Raw genomic sequence first — 23,626 nt, forward strand, 5'->3', positions numbered from 1 at the left:
TGTATTATTTTTTTACCTGTCCGTTACTGTCAATTTCGTTTAGTTCATTTAGTTTTACTGGATTTGCTCCTTGTGATTGTATAATTTCCTGTGTTAGATTTACTTACTTTCTTCAATGTTTCCTTGCATATGATTTACATGTGAGGTTCCTCGTTGCTTTAGAAGAAAGCATATTTATAAACTGCAGGAGGTCCCGATACAGTCGTCGACTATGGAACCTCATTCTGTATATCATTGTTCTTTACAGCCTGTAATCTATTACGAATAAATAAGTTTCAATAGTCTAGCGTTTATTACGAACCGACTCTGCCAGCGTGACGTGAAAATTTCGAGACCACTGAGCATGTTCCTGCGTTGTGTTAACTACATTCTATTACGTTAGGATTAGTGGTAGTTCACAAAGATTGGTTAGAGCACTGTCCGTAGAAGTCAAAGGAGTACGCATTGGTCTTTAGTAACTAGGGGCGTTTTTATGCGAATAGAACCAAATATTGTTTTTTAACATTGAAAATAACACTCGAGAGAGTGATGATAGCTGTCAACAAACATTACAGAGCAATAAGCTTGATAAGCGAGAGTGTTGGTTGACATTCGTCATAAGACCCAGGAACGACAGGACAAGGCATTATAGGACATAACCTTAATGTTAAACATAATACACTGTAAAAATGTTTGCACCCTTAATGGTGTTTTCTTGTCGCACTGGTAACACTCTTACCGTTAAGGCCTTAAAAAAATTTATAGAAGCCGACAACGGAGCTCTAACTAGACGTGCCTTGACAAAAGACGTAGTTGAAAACTATGTTATCATTTCACCAGCCTTGGACGCACAGAAATATCCGACAAAACAATTCCACAGGGAGAGATATGAAACTTTCCTGTTTCTTCCAGTACGTATCACCCCCGATAGCCCAATAGTCATATATAGCTTAAGGTCTATAACGTTACTGGTAGATACGTCAGCTATCTTGCACAATTCGCATCTTCGCGCGAGAGGTGTGTGATATGTATACTAAGTGATATGCCTGTCGTGTATACATGGGCCTCACGGCTACTGAGGTCTCTCTCGCCACAGCTACAGGTTAAAGCCCTCAGATCGTTTAAAAGTGCCGTCAACTGCCGGGACAGCCTCCTGATTCGTGCCGGGCGCAAAAAAATACATTTATTTGCGCAAGCCCTGCGAGCCGCCTTACATGAAGCGGCTGTGCGAAATTTGGCGGCCAATGCGGGAATTCAGCGCCTCTCTCAGGGTCGTTGGCTCCTTTCTGTTTCCCTTTGCGCTAACAAACGGAGAAGAATCCGGCGGCTGCGAAAGCAGTTATCGTCATATCAAAGCCATGTCATATTAAAGGACACGTGTGGGTGCAAATGTGCCCGCCGGTTGAGAGCGGAAAACGCGGCGCGCAACGCTCGTGTCGTCTGCTAGCTGCTCTTGGCACCAGCCAGGGGGCGCGCTGAAGTTATCTTCCAATCGCGTAGCTCGGCGGCGAGGACCAAAGCGTTTTCGTTGCTTTTCGATTATCCACAGACTTTACTGCGGGGATGTGGAAGGAATCCCGAGTCATCTCTGCACAAAATGCTGCTTTCGAGTTAACTTTTCATATCAACTTTGCGGAGTCACTGGATGCAGCGCCACCTGCGCCACCTGCGCCTGCATGTATCAATTACTTCGTTCATCGGAGCATAGTAGGGTTGCTCTTGGAGACTTCTAAGGCTACTTGCAATCTGTTGCTTAAATTTTCTGCCGAGAGCTTTAAGTCTAAGCAGGAAAACAACAAAACAATAAAATACTTGTAGATCGCAATTGGAAGCGGGAAAACCCGTGTTACGAGCTGGTTTCTTAGGCGACGATGACTCTTGCTGAACCTATACGTCACTTTTCGTGTCACTTTACGCTGCGTGCTCGTGTCTCTTCTTGGACAGACATCAAGATAGTGCAGAAAATTATGGCGTGTTTGCAAGGACGCGATGTGAAAGTGAAAATGGAGCGGATCAAGAAGGTAAGTCTCGGTGATGTCACATCGCCATGCTGCATTTTTAGCGTCGTTAACGTCTTGTACTACCAATAATACCAATGCCCATCCCATGACGCCAGTTTCAAAGCGGGAAAGTCACCATTTTCTCTAGAGAGAGAGAGAGAGAGAGAGAATAAAATTTGGATAGAAGAGTACTCCAGTGTATAGGTAGCTCTTTTCTCGCTCGGTTGACCACTTCGAGCTTGTCCGTCGAGCAGGAGCTGGACAGCGCTGCCTCCCATTGCCGTGTGGTAACCGTGTGGTATGGCTGTGAGCTCTGGTGCGCTTGCGCATGCGCATACCATGTGGTAAAGCGTTGCGCATTCATCCCAGTGTGGACATTTACAGGAATACAACACAGGGTGCATGACGTGGTGCAGACTCAAGTGTAGATATGTGTTCGTCTGGAGTTTCCGCCATGCTACGACATCATTTCGCGGGAAACATTATGCGGCAATGATATAGCGTTCACTACAGCATGTCAGCGTTGCCGCTGCGCTAGTATTAGGTGGTGTTCTGGTTTCCCGTTAACTAACCTTGCTGCTAACTTCAGCGCAACTGAAAGAATTAAAAGACATCCTCGTGGGTGTTTGCTTTCAGCCAGTGCATTAGCTTCGGTCGCAGTCGGCCACAGGCTGAGCCAGTCATTTCACAGCGCAGCTGCGTTGGCGCCTAAGTGCACCGGTTGGTGATAGCGTGCACCCGGTGTGTTGCGGACGATAATACACGTCCCCCCCTTAAAGGTCTAGGTGCACGGAACTAAGCATTGTCGCTGCACTAGCACTCAGTAGGCGCTTTCGTGGTCAACTCGGCATTCTAAGCTCCCCATTCAACCTGACAAAACGGTCTGTTCAACTTAGCGCAATAACACACACATACACTTAAAGAGCGAGAAGACGTGGATATCCTCTGCTCACGTTGACAATTTTTCGCTTCTACATCCTGAACTGCATCCCGATCCTTGTGGTAGGCGTCAGCGGTGATGAGGTCCCGGTAAGTGGCAAGTACGCCAGATTAATTGACAAGAATTGCGAAGACTGAACGACTTCCGTAGGTTTCGCCTCTCTATCCATCGGCCTTTCGAACCCTCACGCACCAGCATGGTTCTCAGGAATTCGGACGTCTGTATTTCATCGCTCCTACCGTCATCGCATTTGATCACAAAATGTATTCGGCGTCTTTTTCTTTTCCTTTTTTTTTGCATGTGGATGCATGCTCGTTCGGATCTAAGGGCCGTTTTTCCCCCGCTTCCAACACGAGCTGCAAAATTCCATGCACCGGTTTTTCCTCCTCCACCCGCGTGGCTGACGGTACCAAGTCAACTTTGATGAACTTTCGTAAGGCCTGCTCTTTTTCGGTCCAAATATAACGTGGGAAAGCCGACGTGCGGTGACTGCACGGCGAGCGCAAGTCTTAAGAAGTAGTCCCTATAAGCAAGCTTAGCTGTGTTTCTTTTGTGTGTTCATCCAATGTGCGGCAGGCATTACAAGTTTTCCTTACCGTTTCTCCTCTTCTTTCCTTTTCTTTCTTTTATGAAACAGGCAGCAGCGGTATGTAAGGGCAAATCCCAAGACTACAAAGTGCTGGTACGTACAGAATGATGGGTATACCCCTTATTTATTTAAAAAATTATTTATTTATCTGTTTGTTTGTTTATTTATTTATTTTGCATTTAAGCAATGCATAATCCATAGATGCAACAATAACTTCCAGTCATTCCGAACCAGTCCTTGGCGATACCTACCGTGGCTGGAACCGCACGTCAGCCGAAGGTGTGCGTTTAATGGCTGCTGGGGCTTATGCGGACAAGTGGTGCCATGTACCGTTAACGTAACCGCATTTTGCATGCATTTCGGATTCTGCAAAAATCACGAAAGAAACAGAAACAAAAAAAAGAAGAATCGCGCAGATCCATTGCACACGCTGTAATTTGTCTGAAGCGAAGCTTTATTGAAGCAGTTATTTTTTAAACGATACGCAACTAAATGCGATGCGCGCGATCGAATTCACGTTAATCCAATGCAACGCGCAAAGGCACGCGCCGCGAAGGTCCGAACCGTAATGTAGAGCAACCTTTACGTCCACGCGCTGCACCGCTCACAAGTTGGCCGAAGTGCGAACAGCACTAAGACTGCATTTGAGGCTTCCGTTGGTTACGCATTGTCTTGGATAAACCCGTCGCTGTGTGCACAACTCTAAAACGAGGCAGAACATGCACCATAGGACGCAGAGCGCGAACGCATGGGGCGTGTGTTCCGGCTCGTTTTAAAGCGAAGGCTTCACTGGCCGCGAACTTGCGATTTCGCCGTGGCCGTGCTCCGAGGAGGCACGTAACGTCACACCGCTTTCCTCGTCGTTGCGCTCGCCTCCGCTGGCTTCGCCAGCTGCGTCGCATGCCTGATAAAATGTCGGAGGATTGAAAAGGAGAGCTCGCGTGCGCCGCAATCACAGCTGAGGCGGCAGTATGGACGGGAGCAATTCTGATAAGTAGGAGGAGGCCTGAAATCGACATCGGAATGAGATGAAGAGGAAACTAATCGCCAGGAAACACGAACAGCGCGCCGAACGACTGGCTTAACGCCGCAACATAGCTAGACAACCAGACTAACCTGGACTTGCAGTCAAGATTGCCCAAGGCTAACCATGCTGGGCCTTAGCTTTCGCTACGTATTTCCTGGCATAGCCGAGTTAAGCCACTGTTTTTAAGCAGTGTCCGTAGCAGCCGTGCTCATCCAAGACATATGGTTAAGAATGAATCATAGATAGATAGATAGATAGATAGATAGATGAGAATGTTCACAGAAAGTCATAAAAAGGATGAGAAGTCGCTGACAATTGTTGAATGGATAAGGAGGTGCCAATGCTGAAGCATCACAGTGTATTTCAACTGTAAGCTTGAAGTCCGTGAAACTTTTTTTCCTTGCTTTGTACTTTAACCTTCGCTGTCACTAGTAGGTAGCTCACTATGTGAAATCACGACAGCTGATTAATGATCGCTCCTTGAGGCTCAGGGTCGTTATCGTTCCACATACTGCAACGCTCGCGGGCACCCGGTCTTCCTGCGTCACGCTACGTTTGACGTCCCTAGCAATGTGTGTGTGCGTGTGCTTGTTTGTTTGTGTGTGTGTACGTCACAGCTTCAGCTGTCTTCCACTCTTTGTGATACATCTTTGTTCTACTTTTCTTTTATCTCCTCCATCCAACAGGCGGAGTGCATGAAGAAGGAAATGGTAAGTTTGAGCCAACTCCTTTTCTTCCTTTCTCTCACTCTCTCTCCTTTAGGTGCATCCTGTGTGTCCCTTGAGACAATATTGCCACGTGCTTTCTTTTATTTAACATATTGTTACGTGTAGAAAGACACAGACGAAAGAGGCTATTTACAGGCTATTTACACTGAACTGGAGCCAGAGCGCCAGGCCGACATTCACTCGCACCATGGGCACAGACCCACTTCGTCGTCGTTCTCGCGGCGGCTCGTCTCTCGGGTACCTACCGATAATATCGTAATACTACCCCACGGCGGCAAAAGCGCCGTCACGGTGCTTTTAAATATCCAAGGCACGTGGAGAGTTGTAGGGCTTGAGTCACACCGGAGGACGTAGTGGGCGTGGCTAGAACAATTTCATAGGTGACATTGGTCACTTGGCGGAGCACGCGATATGGGCCGGTATATCAGGAAAGCAGTTTCTCACAAAGGCCAACTTTACGCGATGGTGACCAAAGCAACACGAGGGGGCCGGGCGCAAAATCGACATCACGGTGACGGAGGTCGTAGCGTCGCTTCTGTTTGTCTTGAGAGACTTGTAGACGAACGCGCGCAAGTTGACGAGCATGGTCAGCACGGGCGATTGCACCGCGGGCATAAGTTGATGCTGTGGTGGACGGAAGCACGGTGTCTAGTAGTAGCATCGGTTCGCGGCCATACAAGAGGTAAAACGGGGAAAAGCCGGCAGTTTCGAGACGGGAAGAGTTGTATGCAAAGGTAATGTAGGGTAGAGCCAGGTCCGAGTCACGGTGGTCGTCTGAAACGTATTTGGATAGCATGTCTGTAAAGGTGCGGTTCAAACGCTAGTGAGGCCGTTCGTTTGAGGGTGGTAGGAGGTAGTAAATTTATGCTGAATGGAGCAGGCCCGCATGATGTCGTCAATGACTTTCGCCAAAAATGTACGGCCATGGAGCAATTGACGCGGAGCACAATGCATCAAAATGATATCATGTAGAAGGAAGTCCGCAACGTCAGTTGCGCAACTGGTCGGAAGAGCGTGGGTTACGGCGTAGCGGGTCGCGTAGTCAGCCGCGACTGCAGCACATTTGTTTCCTGATGTAGATTCTGGAAATGGGCCGAGAAGATCTAAGCCAACACGATGGAAGGGCTCGGCAGGGATGTCGAGCGGCTGCAGGTAACCAGCGGGGGGCTGGGAACGTTTCTTGCGTCGTTGGCAAAGTTCACACGCGGCGACGTAACGTCGTACGGAACGGGCAAGGCCCGGCCAGAAAAAACGGCGACATACACGGTCATAGGTTCGAGATACGCCGAGGTGTCCTGCCGTTGGTGCGTCGTGGAGCTCTTCTAGAACGGTTGAGCGGAGGTGTTTAGGTATGACAAGTAGGAACTCAGAGCCATCCGGATGAAGGTTACGACGGTACAGAGTACCGTCGCGGAGGACGAAGAGGCGTAGAGTAGCATCGGCCGGAGAGTATTCAAAACGGTCGATGAGTCCTCTGATGTTGGCGTGACGACGCTGCTCGTCGGCGAAATGAAGCAGCTGCGACACAGAGAATACACAAGCAGCACTAGTAATATTGGAGGAGTCAGGGTCGTCAACAGGCTAACGCGACAGGCTGTCAGCGTCTTGGTGCAGGCGGACCACAGAATACGGAAATTCTTGTAGTCTCAAAGCCCATCGACCAAGCCGGCCTGTAGGATCCTTTAGGGATGAGAGCCAGCAGAGAACATGATGGTCAGTGACTACGGAAGAAGGGCGACCGTAGAGGTAAGGACGGAACTTCGCAGCCGCCCAGACTACAGCAAGGCATTCTCGTTCCGTAATGGAATAGTTGCACTCCGATGGTGTGACGAGGCGGCTTGCATAAGCAATAACGCGATCCTGGCCACTCGGTGGTGCAACTCGGTGCGAAGCACCGCTATCGTAGGTCTTTAAAGGGACACTAAAGGTTACTATTAAGTCAACGTGGACTGTTGAAATACCATCAGAGAAACCTCGAAACGCTTGTTTCGTGCCAAGGAGAGACTTATTTTAAGAGAAAATGCGTTCTGAAGCGTCCGCGTACCTCTAGCGCAGTTCAAATCGCCCGCCCTCCGATCGAGGAGTACTGACATCATGGTCTCATAGTGACGTTGCGCCATCGGTGAGTAGAACGGCGTCCGCAGACGGCGCTACGGCTTTTCTGCGCAAAACGCGAACGCGCGGCCAGAAACAGAGCCAAGACAGAGCCGACAGCAGAGCGAAAGCGGGAGTATGGTGGCTAGCGGAAGGAGAAACGAACTACGTCCCACGGCACACGGAGAGTCCGTTTTCGTTAAACTATAGGCTGCGGCGAGCTCGCAGCGTGGTCTATGACAAGCGACGAGCCTTTTCGCACTCGCAACAGGGCATAAAAATGTGCGAATCGACGCAAAACTCGGCCTAGAAACGTGCTTCGCCACAGCCAGGGCTCAATACGACCCAAGCTGGCACGACCCAGATGTCGTTTCCCGCACCGCCACCAGGCGCCGCTACTATACCTCAAACTCCAGCGCAAGACGCCCATAAGCTGGTACTTCATTCTATGACGCTAACTTCGACGCTCGTCGCAATGGACCCTGACACCGACAGATTGGCTCGCGATGGTGGGCTCAACTTCAGCGATTTGAGCACCGACGAGCGCGACCTGCTGCTGAGGGCTCGCACTGCCGGCGTCGTTGCGTACTACGACGGCGGCCTCGACACCGGCTCTCCGGAGCGGGAAAGCAACGAGGGCTTCCCACGACATCACATGGACATGGCATTCTCGCTGCTTGTTCCAAATGAAAGTTTCGCGAGCCAGCAGAACCCTCGCAGCACGACGCGATACCGAAACTACTGAAACTCCAAAGCGTGCGCGGCGCAGTGTCGAGCGCGCAGAGTCGAGCGAAAACGAAACCTTTCGAACACCCATATTACTGAAGGGTAACGTCAAAATGTTACTTTTTCTTAGAATCGAATAGACGTAGACAAGTAGCATTATTTTCCGTCTTATAATCGAATGAAATGATATTTTTAATACGAGTAGTTGAGTATTAGTAACACAAATTATGAGGAGTCCTTTCGTCATCGGGCTAGTACCGGAATGTCGCTGGGGGGTCTCAAATCGTGTCATGCATTTACCTCAATTTCTCGGTTACTAAAGCTCTGTTCGCGATTATATTGACGCCTTAGACGTTCTAGAACATTGCTCTACCACTTTCACTTGAGTTTCTGGTAACCTTTAGTGTCCGTTTAAACTGCATCTGTTATAGCATTTAGAGCGAACAAACTTGATGTATAAATTTACAGCTTAGATGAAACTATTACAATCTTTACGAGGGATTCGCAAAAGTCCTGCTCACATATTAGCGCTATATGCCAAAGCGGTGTATAATATATCAATTCTGTTCGCTTTAGGGGCAGTTTAGATAACAGTGATATTGTTTTTTATAGCTGATTTACAAAGTTGGAAACTGGTTACTTCAATGTTCTTGACATTTTGCAGTTTTAAGAAATTTTGTAAAGACAATCAATAACATAAATTGAAAATTCGCTCCTTGACTTGCTAGATGTTAGCTTTCTTCTATAAATGTAATAGTGTCATTGAAAGTAGTGGAGTAGGTACCAAGGGGAAGAAAAAATGACGTTCCGTTACCATGCATTCATATAGGAGCTTGACACCGAGCTAAAGTTTCGCCTTAGGGCTCGTTCACACCGGCGACTGACAGCGGTCGCGCGAGCGACGACCGCGACTGGCGATCAAAATGCTATCCGCGGTGACCGATGTTCACACCGGCAAGCGCTATAGGCCCGTCGGCGCGCCAGAGTTGTTCGCCGGTTCGTGCCGTCCGCGTTTTCTCGCACCACTGTCGCAGCCTAAAATAAGCAAAAATAAGCGTACGCGCGGGCAGGCGTAGCATCCGTGCGCCTCTGATTGGTTCAGTAGGTTGTAGGCTCGCGACTGCAAAATAGCGCAGCGAACGGCCGACCTAAACCGGTCGCTTTTCGACCAAACACGACGATTCGCGAAAATGTGCGATCGGTCGCTTTGTGACTTTGAGTGTACACTCTAACATGTGGCGACCACCGCGAGTAGCCGGTGAATGAGCCCTTACGCCATTTAGTGCCTTTGTTGTCAAAGTTTGCCCATGTCTGAAATATCGCATGATATGTGTAACACTGCCGCCCAAAATTCTGCGCAATATTGGAAAGGTTTGGCAATGGCGTTGATGGTACGGCATTGACGAAAACGAAACAAGGATAAAGAGATTGGGGGTAGAGCAGGGAGTGGAGGGAGGCAACATGTAGAAGGGTTCGTGCGAACGTTGACATGTTCTCATAAAGATATAATGGTGCTGTTTAGAATCCAAAATTTCATCTTTTCGTGCCATCAGATATTTCAATATGATCGGATGTATGGGCTGTTATCATCGACCTGTCAGGAGTGAGAAGCATTCAAACGGGCTTCCCCGTGTCAACATAATTGCCCTCTTCTTCGAAATGGCGTCACCCTTATCCCCGAGCTGACACTAATGATGGGAAAATGAAAAGACAGGCCACACGGTCAAGACGGCGATACCCCGTTGTCCACGAACTGAAAGAAAATGATTGAAGAAGAAACTGAAGGTCAAGACGATGTCACCCTTTTCCACGAGCTGACACCAATGATGGGAAAAGGAAAAGACAGGCCATATGGTCAAGACGACGATACCCCCTTCTCCACGAGCTGAAACCGAAGGATTGAAGAATAAACCGAAGGTCAAGACAATGTCAGCCTTTTTTCCGAGCTGACACCAAAGATGGGCAGAGGGAAAGACAGGCTCCGGAAGAAGACGGCGACGAGCACGGGGCAGACAGAAGTTATTTGATGCCATGCTGGCCCCCGTGTTAATAAAGATCGCTCGAGACTCAGATGAGTCTTTTTCCTTTTCCCCGAGCTGACACGAAGGATGGGCAAAGTGTTACGGTTGGCGTGTAGCACCCCGTGCAAAAAGGATGCTCGACCACCATGTCTCATCGAAACGAGGGCTGAATTCACACTTTGTTGTGGTTGTTTTGAGGGGTTGCCGGTCTGGCTGGCATCCCGCAGTGCTTACAGGCCCCTTTGTGTGTATGCGACTTCAGAGGGACCCTTTCCTCGAAGTTTCAAGCTCCAAAGGAGAACTTCCGCGAACCAACGTCGCCTAGAAGAAAGGATCACGCCACGACGAGGACTTACAACGTCAACTGGGAAAATGGATGAGCCGTCTATCCACAACCAGGCGCACTTTCCCCGAAACATCAACGCGCGAGAGAGAAGGGATGAGCAGTCTACGATTCTCAGGACCGCGGACTGCCGCCTGCGGAGGCACGCTCGTGAAGACGTGAACAGAGAGAATGGATCAGCCGTCTATCCACAACCAGGCACGGTTTCTGCGAAACAGCAACGCGCGAGAGAGAAGGGATGAGCAGTCTACGATTCTCAGGACCGCGGACTGCCGCCTGCGGAGGCACGCTCGTGAAGACGTGAGCAGAGACAATGGATGAGCCGTCTATCCACAACCAGGCGCGGTTTCTGCGAAACAGCAACGCGCGAGAGAGAAGGGATGAGCAGTCTACGATTCTCAGGACTGCGGACTGCCGCCTGCGGAGGCACGCTCCTGAAGACGTGAGCAGAGACAATGGATCAGCCGCCTATCCACAACCAGGCGCGCTTTCGGCGAGAAAGCGACGCGCGATAGAGAATGGATCAGCAGTCTACGATTACCAAGTCCGCGGACTGCCGCCTGCGGAGGCACGCTCGTGAAGACGTGAACAGAGAGAATGGATAAGCCGTCTATCCACAACCAGGTGCGCTTTCGGCGAAAAAGCGACGCGCGATAGAGAAGGGATGAGCAGTCTACGATTCTCAGGACCGCGGACTGCCGCCTGCGGAGGCACGCTCGTGAAGACGTGAGCAGAGACAATGGATGAGCCGTCTATCCACAACCAGGCGCGGTTTCTGCGAAACAGCAACGCGCGAGAGAGAAGGTATGAGCAGTCTACGATTCTCAGGACCGCGGACTGCCGCCTGCGGAGGCACGCTCGTGAATACGTGAGCAGAGACAATGGATGAGCCGTCTATCCACAACCAGGCGCGGTTTCTGCGAAACAGCAACGCGCGAGAGAGAAGGTATGAGCAGTCTACGATTCTCAGGACCGCGGACTGCCGCCTGCGGAGGCACGCTCGTGAATACGTGAGCAGAGACAATGGATGAGCCGTCTATCCACAACCAGGCACGGTTTCTGCGAAACAGCAACGCGCGAGAGAGAAGGGATGAGCAGTCTACGATTCTCAGGACTGCGGACTGCCGCCTGCGGAGGCACGCTCCTGAAGACGTGAGCAGAGACAATGGATCAGCCGCCTATCCACAACCAGGCGCGGTTTCTGCGAAACAGCAACGCGCGAGAGAGAAGGGATGAGCAGTCTACGATTCTCAGGACCGCGGACTGCCGCCTGCGGAGGCACGCTCCTGAAGACGTGAGCAGAGACAATGGATGAGCCGTCTATCCACAACCAGGCGCGGTTTCTGCGAAACAGCAACGCGCGAGAGAGAAGGGATGAGCAGTCTACGATTCTCAGGACTGCGGACTGCCGCCTACGGAGGCACGCTCCTGAAGACGTGAGCAGAGACAATGGATCGCCGCCTATCCACAACCAGACGCCGTTTCCGCGAACCAACGACACGCGAAAGAAGGGATCCACCGCCTATCCCCGATCAAGACTGCGTAGGTTGCCCCTGCGGAGGCAGGCTCGTGAAAGGTCGCCGGGTGAGTGTGTGCCGCCGCCAAGCACCGTGGGACTCAGTGCATATCACGTGACGTTGACTTGAGCAAGATTCCGCCTACAATTTTAGTGGGCCTATTTAAAGGACCCCGCAATGTACTTTGTACTTAACCATCTTCTCATTTTTCGCCAACTCTTGAATAAACACTGCAAGTTTCGCACTAGAAATCGTCTCGTTCTTGTCTGGTCGCCAGGGTCTATCGGATGCCTTAACGCCACGCTACCCAATAGTAACGCTGGTCGAGCTTCGATAGACAGGCGTCGCAACAACTCGGCAGCGTTGGAGTACGCTACGCTGGAGAACGCAACAACTGGTGGCAGCGGTGGGACACGCAACCCTGGTGACCCAAACTTTGGACGGCATCTAAGAGATCATCTCCTCTTCGTCCTGGTGACAACATTCGGAAGGAAGGTGTCAGGATTCATGACTGCATAAGGTGAGTGCACAGCTTTTCTTCACTAAGATATCACTTGGCTTTACGTATTCTTTGGGGACGTACAGAGCAGTGATTTTTCCTTAACCATGGACGGAAGTTTTGAGTACGTCGAGGTTGTTGCAGAGTGAAGATTTAGCAGCACTAAGGGCAGCCATGAACTTGACGGAACTAAAGAAGCCGGAATTGTTTAGCTTGGCGAGAGAGTTGGGCCTCCAAATTGCCGAATCAAAAAGAAAGCCGGAGATCATAGAGGTGATCGAAGCGAGCGGGGCAGACGACGATAAACTGAAGGAATGCCTAGAGAGGATTGCAGATAAGAAGGGAAGAGCGTAAGCGCATAGAAGAAAAGGAAGAGCGTAAGCGCGCGTAGAGGAAAAGGAAGAGTGTAAGCGCCTAGAGGAAAAAGAAGAGCGCGAGCGAGCAGCACGTGAGGCCAAAGAATAGCGCGACCGTGTTGCACGCGACGGACTCGAAATGAAGCGCCTAGAGATTGAGTTGCTGAAAGCTCAAAATACTGAGAGATCTAGCACAGAGGCACGTGAAAGCGAGCACAGAATGACAGACTTGATGGCACCCTGCACAGTAGGAGGCGAGATAGGTCTTTTTCTGGTGCAATTTGAGCGCGCGTGTGAGAAGGCAAAATTCGCGAGAAAAACGTGGCCACAACACTTGCTTACGTTACAGCCACATGACGAAGCTGATATCATTGACCGCTTCGGGAGAGAAGAAGCAGAGGACTTTAATGAAGTCAAAGCGAATCTGCTTAAAAAGTACAGATTATCAGCGGAAGCATTCAGGCGAAAATTCAAGGAAGTCGAGAAGACTAAAAGCGAGTCATACTCAGATTTTGCATTGACCTTGGAGGTAAACCTGAACGAATTGCTCAGAAAAGAGTGTGCACTCAGCGACGCCGAAACGACAATGCAGTGCGTTGCTCTAGAAGAGGGTTCAGGAAGGCCAGGCGTGGACACTATCACGAGAGCGGCCGATCTCGCTGAAGAGTACGTAACTCGTCGTGCCTTCGAAGGCAACTAAGCTCCTAAGAAGGAGAGGAATAAATACAGACCCGACAAGCCAAGCGATGGTCAAAGTCGAGTCGGTATAAATCAAAGGAAAGGTCAGATTCGGTGAAAGATAGTGAGGAAAAGATAGTGAGGAGATAGGACAGCGAGGAAAAGGAGGAGTCACCCGAACGGAGGGCAGAAAGGCAAAAAAAAAACAGTATTTTGCTACAAATGCCAGCAAATGGGGAATATCTCCGCGGGATGCGAAATCACAAACTAGTATTGATGTCACTAAGTAATAACGAGGAAAATCTGAACTTGCTAGAACCGTACATTCAAGACCTTATGGTAAACGGCCAACCGTGTCGGGTGCTTCGCGACTCGGCAGCCACAATGGACGTGGTGTACCCATCGTACGTGGAGGAAGGCCAGTTCACGGGAGAATGTGCTTCTATAAGGCAAGCCGTAGAGGCCTCCACTGTTTGTCTCCCTGTGGCAAAGATTCGTATCGAAGGCCCTTTGGGAGTACTGGACACAAGCCGCCGTCTCGGCACATCTCCCGCCATAGTATCCATATTTGTTTTCTAACAAATCTGAGGATTTGCTGCGACGCAGGGGAATTGGGTTTAGTGAGGAAATAGTGCAAGCCCTAACTCGTTCCAAGGCAAGGGAGCTCGCAGCCAAGGCAGTCTACGAATGTCCAATGATGGAGGAAACAGGTTTGACGGAGGCTTCGTCAGCCAACACCAAACAGGACAGCCCTATAGGGGATAATGCGAAAAGTACACCAGCTAATGAAGAGGTCAGGAAAGCACCGGAACCTGAAATCTCTTGAGAGGCAGAATGCAGAAGAAATTTATTAAATGTGAGCCCTGCCACATTGATTGCTGAGCAGGAAATGGACATGGCCCAAAGCAATGTTAAGTTTTACTATGAGAGGGCGGGTTGAACGCGGCGCTTTGAAGCTGCGGAAAAGGTAATGATCCTGAAACCCTCATTGAAGAACAAACTACAGGTTCAATGGGAAGGACCGGTTGACATATTTCAGAAATTATATGAAACAAACTGCGTAATTACGGTACCGGGAAAACAAAGGACACCACAAGTGTACTACAGCAATCTACTTAAACCATACCGGCAGGGGGAGGCCATTGTGAACATGTCCCTTAACCAACCTGAGGAGATGTCTGTCGACTTTCTGGAGTCAACATCAGTAACGGGGCAAAAGACATTCACGAGACCATTGACAAGCTAGTAGAGAAGGTGGAGTTGAATCCCAATCAAAGGGCCGAACAGAGGGAACTCGTGTTTGAATTTAAAGACATTTTCAGACACACTAGGCAGAACCACTGAGATCGTTCACGACATCGAGTTAACTTCGTCGGACCCAGTTTGTTCGAAAGCTTATCACGTTTCACCTCGTCAACGTCAAGTCATGGTCGCTGAAACAAACAAGATGTTAGAGCGAGGTATAATCGAGCCTGGAGAGAGTGATTATACCTCTCCTGTTATCTTGGTTGAGATCCCAGGAAAGGGACCTCAAGGCTCAACTTAATCACGAAGGACCGCACCTACCCAATACCGCATATTGAGGAAAGGCTTGAGAGAGTGAGCAGTGCTGATTTCATCTCCACGCTCGATTTAGTCAGAGGGTACTGGCAGGTTCCGTTGACCGAGAGGGCAAGCAGGCTTGCAGCGTTTATTTCCCCGATGGGAACCTTTCGGCCGAAAGTCCTGATCTTTGGATTGAAGAATTCTCCCTATTGTTTCTCTAGCCCTATGGACCAGGTGCTACGGGGAATGGAGGACTTTGCACTTCCCTATCTCGATGGCATAGCAATCTTTTCTTCATTATGGGCCGCCCATATGCAACACTTGCGAACCGCGTTGTGTCGTCTACGAGAGGCTAACTTAAATGTCAAGGCTCCTAAATGCTAATTAGGGCGTGCGGAGGTAGCTTATCTAGGTCATGTAATAGGGCAAGGCCATCGTCGGCTTTCCGAGGCTAAACTGGCCGCTATTGACAACTTACCGCAACCACGCACCAAGCGGGTCATCAGGTCATTCCTTGGTTTGGTAGGTTATTACCAAAGATTTATCCCGCGTCATTCGTATATTGCAAGTTCTATAACAAATGCGATGAGAAAATAGGACCGCAAACCGTAAAGTAGGATGACGCAAAATGAAAGGCATTTAGTATGCTGAAGAAATCACTAACGAGTCAGCCAGTGTTGAACGCGCCCGACTACTTTAAGCCATTCATTCTTCAGTGTGATGCCAGCGACCGGGGTATGGGGGTGGTGCTTTGTCAAAAGAGAGATGACGAAACTGAACACCCCGTACTGTACGCCCGTAGAAAGCGTTCAGTTCGTGAGGAAGCATACAGTGCATCAGAGAAGGAATGCGCCTGCGTGGTATGGGCAACGCAGAAGCTAGCTTGCTATATCGCTGGTTCAAGGCTCGCCATGGAGATTGACCACTGTCCCCTCACATCGCTGCAGTCCATGTCTACGAAAAACGGCCGTATTTTACGCTGGAGCTTGGCTTTTCAACAGTACACCTTCGATATTCACTATCAAAGGGTAAATTTAACGGCGATGCCGACGGTCTGAGTCGTTCCCCTAGAGGAGCGAAAGCCTCATGCTCACTATGGTTTCCGTAGCATTTTCGCGTTGATATCTTTTTCATACGTTTTTATTATCGCGAAATTGTAGTTGATTGTTAGCTGATCTTAGTAACGACGTCTTAACGCTTTCAAGAAATGGCTGTTTTCAGTGTTTAGGGGGGAAGGACGCGCGAAAGGGATGAGAAAGCAGTAGCGGGTTTTCTTTTTTTTTTTGTACAGCCTGGTGTGTCTTGGGGGAGGGTGGCCTTGTGCTCGCTCGCTTTTTGGTTGGGGGTCCGGCAGTGTTTTGGAGTGATCGCTAGCCCAAACAGGAGACGAAAAGTTGCGAGAATGGTTTGCAAGTCCAGTTTCACCAGACCGGACCAGGGAGAAAAGGCATACAAGAGCGCCACGAGAGCTGATGAACGACTCCAAGGAATCTACAAGCTACGAAGCAAGGGTGGAGGCAAATTCTGCTGCTGAAACGCCGATCCCTCACCCAGTGGCTGGTGGCCCTTACGCATCGGGATCTTCCTCCCCCTCCAGAAATGCTGCTACGGTTGGCGTGTAGCACCAAAGGATGCTAGACCACCATGCCTCATCGAAACGAAGGGTGAATTCCCAATTTGCTGTGGTTGTCTCAAGGGCTTGCCGGTCTGGTTGGAATCCCGCAGTGCTTACAGGCCCCTTTGTGTGTGCGCGATTTTAGAGGGACCCTTTCCTCGAACTGTCAAGCTCTACAGGAGAACTTCCGCGAACCAACGTCACCTAGAAGAAAGGATCAAGCCCCGACGAGGACTTACAACGAAAGCTGGGACAATGGATCAGCCGCCTATCCACTACCAGACGCCCTTTCCGCGAACTATCGACACACGAAAGAAAATGGATCCGCTGCCTATTCCAGATCAAGACTCCGTGGGTTGCCCCTGCGCAGGCAGGCGCGTGAAAGGTCGCCGGGTGAGTGGGTGCCGCCGCCAAGCACCGTGGGACTCAGTGCATGCCACGTGGCGTTGACGTGATGAAGATCCCGACTACAATCTTAGTGAGCCCATTTAAAGGGCCCCGCAATGTACCTTTTAACTTAATTCTCTTCTCATCTTTCACGAACCCTTGATTAAACCATGCAAGTTTCGCACTTGAAATTGTCTCGCCCTTGCCTGGTCGCCATGGTCTACAGGATGCCTGCAGCCCGCCAACAACGCCACGCTACCCAATAGTAACGTCGGTCGAGCTTCGATGCGGTGGGGTACGCTACCCTGGAGAACGCAACAAAAGGGAAAGACAGGCCACAAGGTCAACACGGCGCCACCCATTCTCCACGAACTGTCACAAAAGGATAGAAGAAGAAACCGAAGGTCAAGACGACGTGACCCTTTTCCCCGAGCTGACACCAAGGATGGTCAAAGGGAAAAACAGGCCACGAGGCCAGGATGACGCCACCCCGTTCTCCACGAACTGATACAAACGGGTAGAAGAAAAAGCGAAAGGTGAAGTCGACGTCACCCTTTTCCCAGAGCTGACACCAAGGATGGGCAAAGGGAAAAACTGGCCACGAGGCAAAGGCGACACCACCCCGTTCTCCACGAACTGATACAAAGGGATAGAAGAAGCAACCAAAGGTCAAGACGACGTCACTCTTTTTCCAGAGCTGACACCAAGGATGGGCAAAGGGAAAGACAGGCCACAAGGCCAAGACGATGCCACCACGTTCTTCACGAACTGACATAAAAGGATAGAAGTAACCGAAGGTCAAGATGACGCGACCCTTTTCCTAGAGCTGACACCAAGGATGGGCAAAGGGAAAGACAGGCCAGGAGGCCAAGACGACGCCACCCCCTTTTCCACGAACTGACACAAATGGATTGAAGTAGAAACCGAAGGTCAGGACGACGTCACCCTTCTCCCCAAGCTGACACCAAGGATGGGGAAAGGAAAAGACAAGCCCCGGAAAAAGACGGCGACTACCACGGGAAAGCCAGAGGCTATTTAAGGCTATGGTGGCCCCCGTCTTAATAAGAACCGCTCGAGACTCAGATGAGTCACATCCACGTACCAATGAAGCGAATACAATCTGTTCTACTTTTTTTAATCGTCACGATAGCAGGCTTCATCGTCGTATCCTGATTCTTGCGGTGAAGACCCACCTCACCCGGTCGAGATTGTAACAGGGCTTACTAATTAGAGATGCGTGCCAAGAAATAAGGCCCACGCACAAAGATCACGGCGGCTTCAAATGCCTGCTTTACGTATGCGAAACTGCTGCGAACTTTCATTCATCGTTCAGTTGCTAGAAGCTCAGTAAAGCGTACTTACCTAATGCGTTGCGTATATCGAAGGTAATGATACTTTTTCATGTGTGGAATTTAAATTCTTGCGTTCTTTATGATAATTTTCTGAAGTAGAAAAATATTTGGTATTTAATTTCATGTTCAAAGCCCGTATCTTTTCATGCGTCATTTCAGAATAGTGCTATTGCAAGACGCCTATATAGTTATTTATATGCTGGTTTCTACGCTATATTGTGAGTGAAACATTAGTTGTAATCTAAGCATGGACAACATGGCCACGATTAGCACATGACCGGGGTAGTTGGAGAAGTATGGGAGAGGCCTTTGCCCTGCAGTGGGTGTAACCAAGCTGATGATGATGATGATGAAGCATGTCAATACTCATTCCCATTTCTTGCAGAAGAACAAAGTAAACTCTCACGCGTGCGGGCAGGGTTTACCCCGAAGGGATATTCTTCATTACAAATTCTAGCTGCAAACAACACAAAATTAGAAACGTTGAGCACAATCGTGTTCAAGACTACTTCCTTGCATCCTAAGAAATTGCTTTAATGCGTTGTTTTTCTCTTTCTTTTTCTGGTCCCAGAGTATAACTCCAGAAGAAGAGGTAAAGTATCCGTCTTCATTTTCTTATTTGCACTTGTAAACAAGCACGAACATTGTTAGTGGTGCACAGATGCATGTACGAAGCCCGAATGCAATATTACCTACAGAAGTAAGTGCTCAGCTATTAAACAAGCACAAAACAACGCGAAACGGGTTTAGTGCCACGCACAACTCTCCATACCAGTAGGCAGGTGGTCCCAGCACTTCTACGAGTCCGCGTTCTTTCGTGCCGCTTTTAAATGGCACCAGCGTGCTACTGATTGAGAAGCTCCGCGAGTTTGTGGCGTTAACTTTTCTCAGACGGGCGCATTTCTATATCGCCTTCTAGATCCTCCGCAATGAATTACGTGTCCCTCCGAGCTGGCAAAGGCTCATCGAAGTGTCGCCTTATTGAAATAGGCGTAAAAATATTCCTGATCGACATAATCTCTTTTAAAAACGTTGGCTATTGATATTGTAGGGGGGCGCCTACTTCTAGTATAAGCAGCGACTTGTGCGAGATACCGTGCGTTCGTATCCCGAACAACAAACTGACTGATTAGCACCCGCGTCGTATGTCGTCCGCGTCCCCTTCTGCTACGACGCTTTCATTTAATCGTCGCGACAGAAGGGTACACACTCTCCCCTTCGCAACGACTTGCCGCACACGCGGTCTGAGGCAGTCGGCAACGTCGCCATCTTGTTCGCGGTGCCCGCTTGCCCCGCCTCGTCCTCAATCTCAAGCCACGAGCTGACCGTTACGTCTCCGCCGCAGGGAGCGGCGGCGCTCCTTGCGCAACAGCCTGCAGCTGTGCGCCTCCCACCTGTTCTCTTCCTCTCCCCTCAACTCTTCTCTCTTGAGTTCCTCTCTAGCCTGTGCTGTGCTGTCAACTGCTGTCCTAACGCGCAGAACACTTATTCCCGTGGAGCAGCGCGAGAGCCCGTCAGCTAGGCAAAGCTTTCCAGCTCCTCAGCAGATTTCAACACTTGTCTCTATCCCCTTTTCTATAATGTCGCATTTATGCAGCTGTCGGGTCTGTGAAATTACTGAGATGCGAGTGTCACAAACATAAACCAAAATCGGTTCAGCATAACTACGGAGCCAATTTTTTTCCATGTGTACAGCATAACAAAAGGTGACATCCCGCTTTGATAACTTCCGCCGAATGTGCAGGAAGATGTCTATGTCGATTAGTTCATTTAAGTATGGGCAGCTTTCTATTCTCGAATTGTGATGAGTGTTTAGAGGTGCTATTCTGTTTTTCAATAGTTCGTGCGATAAGCACGGACATTCTAATTTTACGCCCGACAAAAGTACTCGGTGCTGATACACATTCAGGCTCGGTAAGTTAATCGACGTGTTCGAGGCAAACATTTTGTCTTTCTTGGGTCAGCCAGTATAGCTTTCTCGTGAAGAAATTAGTGCTTGTGAAATTGAAGTTTCCTTTAAGCCCGTGAAACATGGCTTAGTAGAGAGAGAAATAAACGTTTGTTATACGAAACAGTGTGCCGAGCGAGGCCGGGTATCACACTAAGGTGGGAAGGCTTCTTAGTCCAGGAACCCACTGGGTTCGACTGCCCTCTTGGCCCTGGCGACGAGTTGTCGTTGGTTTTCCAGGTCCCCGAGGGTTAGCTTGGCCTCCCACGTTTCGAATATGTGGTTTGCTTCTATTGCTCGTTTTGCGTGCCTCTCTGGTTGCATTTCGCTGCCTTCCTGCCACGGGCATTCCAGAAGCAAGTGTGCCAAAGTGTCGGGTACGTTGCAGAGTGGGCAGAAGTAGCCATAGAGCGTCGGGTAGAGGCGATGCATTATTGTATTACTTTGCAGGCGTCTGAGGATCAAGCTTTCTTCTCTGTCGAGTTTAGGGTGCGGTGGAGGGTACACTCGACGCTCGAGCCTGTAATGTTGCAATATGGCCGAATCGTTGGTGGGTACGGCCTCCGCCTCTTCTGTCATGGGTCCGAGAGCGCGTGGGGATAGGGGAGCCCGGCTGAAGTGCTCGCGGGCAGCGGCGTGGGCCGCTTCGTTCCCCCCTAGTCCCTCGTGTCCGGTTACCCACGTTACGCAGGTGTACGGAAGCGGAGTGCTTCGTCCTTTTAGTATCTTGAGTGCATCGGCCGAGATGCGGCCCCTCAAGAAGTTTCTGCAGGCGGCCTGAGAGTCGGTGAATATAACCGCTGAGTCTGTGCATGTAGTGGTGGCGAGAGCGATTGCCGCTTCTTCAGCCGTTTCCGGGTTGCGTGTCTTGATGGTTGCCGATGCCAGCTCGGAGCCTCGAGAGTCTACAACGCTGAGAGCGTACGCGTTTCGATGCGGATACTTTGCCGGGTCGGTGTAGCGGGCATTCGGGTCATGCTTGAAACTTCGTTTGATGGCGTTGGCTCTAGCCTGTCTTCTACTCTTGTGATATATGGGATGCATGTTGCGCGGGAGACGTGCGATGCAAATGCACTCTCGAACGTCCGGTGGTATTCGCTCTTTCTTGTCCGTGTCTGCAACATACGTCTCGCTGTAGTTTAGGTGTCGCAGTACTGATCTCCCTGTGGGCATGAGCTTGAGTCGTTCCAGCTGGCTGTTCTTGTGCGCTTCGGCGAGCTCTTGCCACGTGTTGTGGACGCCGATCTTAAGGAGACGTGATGTAGAGGCCATGGCGGGGAGTCCCAGGGCGACTTTGATTGCCTTCCTTATCATGATGTTGAGCTTTTCTATTTCACCATTCTTTAAGCCAGGTACGGCGTGCCGTATGTGATGCGGCTGGTGAGCAGTGCGTGTATTAGTTCTTAGTTTCGTGCGCTTCTCGGCAGAGCTTGCAGGTTGGTTTGCAGTCATGGTCTTGTGGTTGTCTGGTCTTGCCGCATTTGTAGCAAAAATCTGGGATCGGTTTCGGACAGACGTCTTAGCGGTGTCCCGTGTTGCCACAGGTGCGGCAGTACTGCACTGACTTGCGATATGGTCTGCAGCGGAAGTCTACGCTTTAGAAGATGATGTAGTAGAGAACGTGCGGTCCTTCGAAGAATACGAATGCCGCGGTCGACTGACCCATCATTCGGGCGTGAAGTACGGTGTATCGTGCCGCGTTGCTCGGATTCCTGCCATAAGTTCTGCGGTGCTTGTTCCTGGTATGAGGCCATTGATGACGCCTCGGGAGTCGTCGTCAGGGGTTCGTATGTTGACTTTGACGTTGTGGTAAGTGCCTCCGAGCTGTATTCTGTTGATGCTGACCAGCATCTTTGCGTCTTCCTTGCCTGCCGTGCTTGCGATGATTAAATTTTCGATTCTTTGTACTTGTACGCGTACTTTCTCATTGAAGTCCTGTTGCGATAGTCCACTCACTTTACCGATGGCGTGCATGACTGCGACGGTATTCCATTTGGCGAGGTCGAGACCTGCTTGCGGGCGGTAGACGATCTTAAAGTCGTCAAGTGGTAGGGGCGGCATCCTGGGTCTGCGTTGTTGCTGTGAAGGTGCTGCATTGGGCGTTTGCTCATCGGCTGGTTTTTTTGCCGGCGTCTTTGAATTCGAGGTGTCCTTCTTGGCTTTCTTGTTTCTTGTGATCCAGGCGCTTTCCGCTTCGATTGTTCGGCCGCTTTCTGCGTGATAGTTCCAGGTACCTTCCCCGGTGTTTTCTTCCGTCCGGTCTGTTTGCATTGCATTCGCTTCATCTTCTTTCTGTTTCTTTGACATTTCGCTTGCAGCAGCTGCCTCTCGGCTCATCGTAGGGGCTCTTCGCCGCTGCGTGGGCGAGCGCTCGTGTGCTCGTGCTCACGCGGCGCGAGGGTGTTTCTGCCGATGAGATCGCAGGAGCTGGCGTTAGGCTTAACCAGGCGGGCGGGCGGTCGTCGGGAATAACGCCTGATATCTTGAGATAAGGTGCACTCACCCGAAAGTGGCTAGTGTCCGCCGGTTACTCTCGTTACTCGGAAGCGTGAAAGAAACAAGGACGAAGCACCGGGCCTGTGGACTTGTGTCGCCCTTCTTTCCTTCGCGCTTCTGTTTTCCTTCCCGTGAAACAGTTTTCTGTGTGCAATTCAGAAACAAATTCCTTCGACGGCGAAATTTACGTCGACCTTGTTTTCTTGTCCACTCATGCCCAGTTCGTTAATTTTCTTTTTTTCTCAGAAATGCATCATAGGAACGGTGAGCTAGTGCACCGAAAAACCATGGACCATCCCACTTTTCAAGACGTGTGAGAAGTTTACGTTTAGTAAATAAATGACAGGCGTATTGCTATTTTCTGTCTTTTAATCTGTGCTTTTCCGCATGATTAAATATGTATTCAAAGTAACGCAAGCTGAGATAAATAAACCAGCTGTCCTACTTAAGGGCCGATTAGCTAGAGCCCTGGAGTGTACTTTTGAAACCACCGCACCATTTTCACTTGCAAATAACTGAAACCCAAACGTGATCCTTTTCTTAGTATGCCAGCTTGCAAAGGAGGGTCTTGCCAAGAGGAGGGCGTTGTAGTTTCTTTTTTGTCAATGCATGATGTCTGTGATATATCCATCCTCAAATAGGAGAACTGTCGGACCTGGCAAGTACTGTTGGGCGCGCGGCTTATTTTTTTTTTTTTGTGCATAGTATTTGCTTCGTGAAGCTGCTTCTTGTGCGTAAACTTTCCAAAAGAATGCCATAAACTATGAATGCATGACATTGTATCTA

The 23,626-nt window shown here is 49.9% G+C and overlaps 1 long non-coding RNA gene across 1 annotated transcript; it reads left to right on the forward strand.

Moving 5' to 3' along the window:
* Positions 1-1,921: 1,921 nt before the first annotated feature.
* On the forward strand, positions 1,922-23,183 carry LOC142574097 (uncharacterized). The gene is made up of 5 exons (XR_012826415.1): positions 1,922-2,000; positions 3,557-3,601; positions 5,222-5,245; positions 18,968-18,988; positions 23,087-23,183. It is a non-coding gene; the product is annotated as an uncharacterized LOC142574097 (long non-coding RNA).
* Positions 23,184-23,626: the final 443 nt, after the last annotated feature.

The sequence above is a fragment of the Dermacentor variabilis genome, chromosome 3, assembly GCF_050947875.1.
Source record: "Dermacentor variabilis isolate Ectoservices chromosome 3, ASM5094787v1, whole genome shotgun sequence".
NCBI lineage: Eukaryota > Metazoa > Arthropoda > Arachnida > Ixodida > Ixodidae > Dermacentor > Dermacentor variabilis.